This window comes from Haplochromis burtoni, unplaced genomic scaffold, assembly GCF_018398535.1.
Source record: "Haplochromis burtoni strain Fernald_Lab_line unplaced genomic scaffold, NCSU_Asbu1 Contig_6, whole genome shotgun sequence".
NCBI lineage: Eukaryota > Metazoa > Chordata > Actinopteri > Cichliformes > Cichlidae > Haplochromis > Haplochromis burtoni.
Window position 1 is genome coordinate 3039243 of NW_024582367.1, and position 7059 is coordinate 3046301.

Sequence of the window (7059 nt, forward strand, 5' to 3'; positions counted from 1 at the left end):
CCCCCCGGCTAAATCTCTGTTCTCTACACCATTGAATTTGAATGGGCATGGCAGTCAGGGTCACTGAACACCACTCACCGAAGCATATCCACTGTTTGCCCTGAATTTGACAAATTTTGCAGACATCCCATGCCGATATGATTGACTGAAACAAAACAAATGCATTCATTTTTAGAGCTGTGGCTTGATAGTCATCTGAGCTTTATTTTTTCAGAGCCTAAGCTTGTGACAACTTATGCATAATATGCAGCTCAGTTCCAATAAACAGTAAAGTTGAGAAAATAGTAGCATTTACAGTGCAAGCATTCATGAAGTTTGGTAGGCAAGTCTAGCTCGGCCCTTTGCCTTCTCCGTGCCGTCCCTCTGTTGTACCTACTTTCCGTTTCTTGCTTGCAAAATAAACACACCGCGCCATAGGAATGTTATCCCAAACCTACTAATTTGCCTTGATTACATTAATATTTTTTCGGTTGAAATTGGCCTTTTCCCTTTCCTACTGCCGTTGTTTATTTTCTTTTTCTCCCCTCCCGCTCGACTCCTCCTTCCCTGTATTGCTTTCACTATTAGCACACAATTAAGGGTGATTAGCTGTTAGACAAATGCCCAGTATTTCCTGTGCGAGAGAGTGTGTGTGTGGGTGTTGGGGTGCTTTTATTGTTTTGTTTTTGTAATCATGCAAAAGGAGTCATATATTAAGTGGGTGTATAAAGATCTTTTAATGGGGTTGAGGATTGGAGAGAACGGGCAGTAAATGGCATAAACCTTTGCTGCCTCAAATGAGGTTATTGTACAATTATGTTGTGATCTGTAGTTGTATATTGTCTTTGTATGGACTAAAGTACATCAACGTCATTTTGACATAAAATGTCAGGCTCCTACTAGTTGTGTTTACATAGAGACTTGTGGGATTTAAGACTATTAACTAGTAATCATTGATGTTTTGACATGCACCAAGTCCCCTTATCAAAACTTACTTTGAGGCTACGATGTGTTTGTTTGCTTTTTGCAGCATTTGGAAAGATCTGATCCCTCCCTGTTTATCCTCACATCACCCGTTGCTCATAGATGGAAAAGTAGACTTGATATGAAAATAGAAGCATCAGCTAGAAAGTCAGGATTTTCACACAGGTCCTTTATAAAGTTAGAAATTTCTCCTCAAATTACTTGTTAGAAAAAAAAACATGACAGTCAAAGGCAGGTCTTTGCTGACCAGATCAGTGTGGATATACATTCAGATTCTTTCAGATTCAAATAAAAGAGTAAGAAAGCGGAGAAGCTGCCACTGCTTGCTATAAGGAAATTATGGCCAAATCATGGTTCAGATGTCAGCTTGACATGCGTCACGATTTTGCGAGGCTATGAATCCCTTTATTGCTGTTTGTGTGGAATGAAAGACCTCCGCTCGCTTGCGGAAGATATTAACAGGTGTTTGTCTGTTTTGTGAATCTGCTGCAGCTGCGTTACGTCCAAAAGGACATTTCTTTAAATTGTGACTCAGATCGTAACGCCGGTGCTTTTCAGGTTTGCCTGAAAGCATATGGTGCTCACAGCCTTGACCGATACCTTATATGCTCAAGTAATCCTAATTTTCCCAGTGATTATTTATACAGATTCAGGATCAAGACCGTGGCTTTTAGTAAAAGCAGACAGCCCATAATTCAACAAGCCGGTTTTACTAATTTTTTTCCCCTCTTATCATAATCCCAGTGAAACCCACATTGATTTATTGTGTTTCAAATTGTGCTTTGCTTTCAGCTATGTCACTGCTTGGAGTAAAAGGGAAAAGTCTTTCAAAGCTTGTCTGCATTCCTCACTAGTATCGCTATCACATGGCTGCGACACAAGGCCAAAGATCATCGTAAAAAGCCCAAAGGAACATCCACTTTATCTTTAACATCAGTTGCATGAAGAGCAAGAAAAATAAAAGCAAAAGCAAACTTGGGACCAGAGTAGAGAATAAATATAATAACAAAAACTTTTCTTTTACAAAGGGTTTGGAGACGTTCTTGTGTCTTTGATGAAGAGGCTGACATTCAAGGCAGGGAGACAACAAAAAAGAAGAAGAAAGAGGAGATGAAGAGAAAAAAAGAAGAGCAAGAGATTAAGTTTGCGGTTCGAGCCGAGGCAGCATGCCAACAGAAACTCTGCTCTGTTTTTGTGACACAGATAAACAAAGTTATGCACAACTATGTTCACTCACATGCGCACATGCAAAAGCGAAACAGCATACACAAATGTAAAGACACTGACACCTACACAGCACATGCTTTGCTGTATAATTGGATAACGGGGCATGTGTTTATCATTGCAATGTTTTATTAAATATTACTCAACCTAGTACTAACAATTTAATACACAAGCCTAAATATTTGGAAAAATCAATATGGCACACTTTCAAAACCAACAGGGTTGCACAATGGGTGAATTGGTTTCACTCGGCTTCACGATATTTTGTCAAAAAGCGATTAATATCACAAGTAATGTTTGAACAATTGGGGACATGTTTGAAACAACCCTGAAGATTAAAATCAGATTTCAGAGTCGATTTTTTTTTCATTGAAACAGCCATAAACATCCTGATTACATCTGTATTTGTACAGCAACACAGTTATGGAAAGAAACGGGGCTTTCTAAGAAGCAACTTTCCATTGTGATTGTTGCACTTTCAAAGTGTCACTTGCAATACAGTACCACATTTTGCATAGAGAGTTTTAAAATGTACACACTCGTTTGAAGTTTGCATGTGTCTGTGTGTGTTCTCTCTGGGTACTCTGGCTTCCTCCAAAGACATGCAGTTATTTGGGTCAGGTTAACTGGTGATTCTAAATTGCCTATAGGTGTGATTGTGAGTGCAAATGGTTGTCTGTCTCTATATGTTGGCCCTGTGACAGACTGGCAACCTGTCCAGGATGTACCCTGCTTTTAGTCTTACGGTAGCTGGGACAGGCTCCAATCCCCCCTGACCCTGAATTGGATAAACGGAAGAGATGGATGGATGGATGGAGTTTAAATGGTGATTCTAATTTGCCCCATAGGGTAATTGTAATGAGAGGAGACAAAGGTTCAGTGCAGTTCAGGTAAGTGAAAATGAGGACATGAAATGTCTTACTTGTTGCAGGTGGAGTAATGGTATAGAGCAACATGGAGAGGGTAGGCGGTCTGGGTGAACAGAGGTAAATCCAGACAGAGGTGATCCAAGAAATCTAAGTAGCCAAGGCAGGGAGGCAGGCAGGTGAGTGAAGTGAGCATGAGCTATGACAGAGAAGCTGCAGAGAAGACCAGTGTCCTAATGAAGGTGAGTGTTGTTAAGGTTTGATTGAGGTGACCAAGTGCATTACGAAAGAGAACACAAGGTAAGCAGAGATAATCGCTATGATAAATTGAACAAGTGCTGTGGCGGCCTACACTAACACAGGTTAGTTGAAGATCTGGCAAAGAGTAGTTGCAAGTGCTGGTTTTAAGCACCAGCAGCTTGATTGTGGAGCAGCACGCTGGAACGCCGTGACTCCGCCCAGAGGTGGAACCACCAGCTCTATGGAAAAATACATGCACTCACCCGGATCATGACAGGAGCTCAAACAACAACTTTGCCCTGAACTCTACAAAAACAAAAGAACTGTTCCTGCACTTTAAGTGATGGAAGTTCACAGCTTCCATTTCCTTAGAGTACATAACAGCAAAGATCTCTTGTGGGCCACCAGTTCATGAGTGATGGCTAATGAAAGTCCTCAGAGGCACCACGTCTTAAGGAGCCTGAAGAAAGCACAACTCCAATAACAGCTGCCGGTCAGTTTGTACAGGTGTACAGCAGTATCTGCCATCACATGATGCATCCCAGCACAGTACTTCAGTTGCACCTCTGAGAACAGGAGGTCGTTCCAGCACATCATAAAAAGAGCCCTCTTGGGAATCACTGGCAGCTGGACATTAACACTGGATGAGATGTATCAGCGGTTAGTAAGTATTTTCAAATCAATTCAATATTATTTATATTGCAAGCACTTGATGACAGTGGGAAGGAAAAACTCCCTTTTAACAGGAAGAAACCGGCAGAAGAGGTTGAGGGACGAGGAGCCGTGCACTGCCAACAGCTAGAGAGGGAGACAGGACAATGGACACACTGTGGAAGAAAGCTGGAGATTAATGATAATAATCAGGTCAGGTACTTTTTTATACGAAATATTTCTTCTCTTTCTGCATCAAAAGCAGGAAAAATATGGCTACAAAAACAAAGGAAAAGATCTGCTGTTGGTCTAAGCCTATAATTTCACAATCAGCGCTTTCATACTGTTGTGTGAGTAATGTCTTCTGATTCAAAATACTTCAGTTTTTAATTTCAGAAGTACATGATTGCAGTGACACTTCAACAGCTTGCATCATCTATCTGGTTTGTGTTTTAAAATGACAGCTCCAGACGTAGTTCTTCTTTGCCAAAGTCACACAAACAATTTTTTTTCTTTAGCCTCCATCGTTTTGGTTTTGATCATCCAAAATGTCACCACATCCCTCTCACAGCTGTCATCTGATACAGCCAAAAATCTCAACACTGAAGGGGCTTTTTGTTTGACGCCATGCCAGAATCAGACATGCAAATGAGGGGATACGTTAATCCAGGATGATGGCTCTCTGAGTGAAGTAATGACAGAGATGGTGCTCGTGTCTATTTACGTTGTCTGCGTGTGCTGTGCGTGTGGAGCTGCATTCAATGATGCCTACAGGGGATTTGCCTATTCAGCTAAATCAAGGAACTCTTATCGCTCCCATTTTGTTATCTCTAACACGGTAATTGCTGACTTCCAATCACGCTTCTTTTCCTTTGATAGGACAACTTTTCCTCCTTAGCGTTGAGTTCACTCTGACTTCCTTTTTGAACTTAGAGCCGCCCCACCTCCTCACCGACACACAAGAAATACCCACAGGAATACAAAGACCCACACCCGTATGCCCTTTGTTCATGCCAAGACTAAAAAGGAAATCATTGGAACACAGGAAAAAAAATTTTATTACAGCATCCACAGTATCACAGAAGCCTTGCTACATTAAGCTCTTACATGAAAGCATCATTAAGCGGATGTAATGTAGCATTAAGGAGAATTTGAACTTCCAAAGGTGATTGATGATACAAGTAAACAGCAGGGATGTGTTCTCACATGACACACTGGATACTGCTATTTAAGGTTTCCAATGTGTTGCATAATGGTTTTTTTGGTGTTTCTTTGCTAGAATTGGGGGTATTTAGAAAGATTTAGCCTCAGGGACGGAAAAATAAAGCCAAAGTGGAAGTGATAAAAACTGGCCCCTTGAGGATGACTCTGAAACTCAATTAATTTCCAAAGATTTCCATGTTAAAATGCCCCATGTATTAAAAAGCATGTCTTTTATGTATTTATATATATATATGCAGTATGTAATTAGATATTTAAGAGATAGTCAACTGTAGCCTTCATGTTTATTGAGTTGCTCAATGATGCTGCAGTAACACTAGGGAAAACAGTGGCTGAAGACTGGCGGGGCGTGGTTCGTAGCGCGGCTGAAGGGGAGGTTGACACACCGGAGCTGCATTGGCACATCACCCATCTCTTGTATTAAACGCGTCAGGACCTGAGGTGGTTGCTGCTGTGGTGTATGTGTGACTGGGGTTCGAAGATACGGCATCCCAAATAAAGTGTAAGTGTGTGAACTATGTGGTCAGATCCATCATTCCTGTCACAGAGACCAAAATGATCATGGATGTTTGCAATGAACTTGAAGTCTTGTTGCCTTTAAAATTGTTGCTTTGCAGACAGGGTCCAGGTCTGCATCCACTTGCAGTCAGATGCTCTCTTGAAAGCAACTTTAGTTCTGCTCAGTCTGATATAGTTTGTGATAATACAACGAGCAGCTGTGATAAATTTAGGAAAATCACAAATCTGTTGTTATCTACATAATCAGAAATTCACATTAACTACTTACATTCTGAGCCCAATCAGAATGTTATAGATTTGAATCAGAAAAATCAGAAATTCCTCCACAAACATTTTGATATTGGCTGCAAGAAAATAACATCGGCACTTGGCAGACACTTTTATAAAGGAATAGAAATGGAAAACAAACCCTTGGCAACTGGCTGGATCAAGTCCCAAAGAGACATGTTGCAGGGGACTTCTCCAAACTGTCTGAGAGTAGTTGCAATCAGTCAGTGTTTGCATACAATTTGTCTCTGACTAGGTGACATGTGCAATTGCTTTGCAAACAAAAATGATCGCTCTAGAATTTTAGGGTGTTGCATGCTCAGCCTTTGGACAACTGGTCATTGCAGCTATTTGCAATCATTCACCCCCTGTAGTCTGTGGATGGAGCAGCTAACCAAGTCTTATCAAAACCTAATGCTCTACACTATTTTCGAATACTACCCCTGTGTTTAAAAAAAAACACAGGGGTAGCAGCCAAATTGAAGATAAAGATAAAGAATTTCAAAGGAGTTCTTTATCCTAAAAAACAATCTTTCCTTGTGTTTAAACAAACAGTTTGTTTGTTTACCAGAACCCTGCATGCAACACACAGGAGTAGAGTAACCAGATGAAAGATGTAAGACTAGAATATGTCAGCGTTAACATTTATGAAGTTTCGAATAGATATCACAGTAGGTGTACTTTTTGACTGACTGACCAAATGAACAAAGACCAGATCTAAAGAGATTTGAAGCAGTATCCACTTATTTAAGTACAATATCATCACAGCACTTGCATCCTTTTCCCAGCAATCATCATTCATTAAATGTCCCACATTTTCATCAACTCCAGTTTACCTCAGGAGATGTGCCATCTGTTATTGCATTCTGATATGAAATCTATAATTACCACGCAGAAAAGAAGGGGAAGAAATACTATATATGTCCGTCAAATGACAAATGGGAAACATTTAGCCTGTATAGGTTTTTGGTTTTAAATTAATATATCAAAACTTCTAATAAGAGAAATAGTAGAATTTCTAACATAAACATTCACTCATTTGTTATGATCTGGTCATTCTACACACCTTCTGTGAAATATCTGCCAATATCATACTTCATTTCATTTT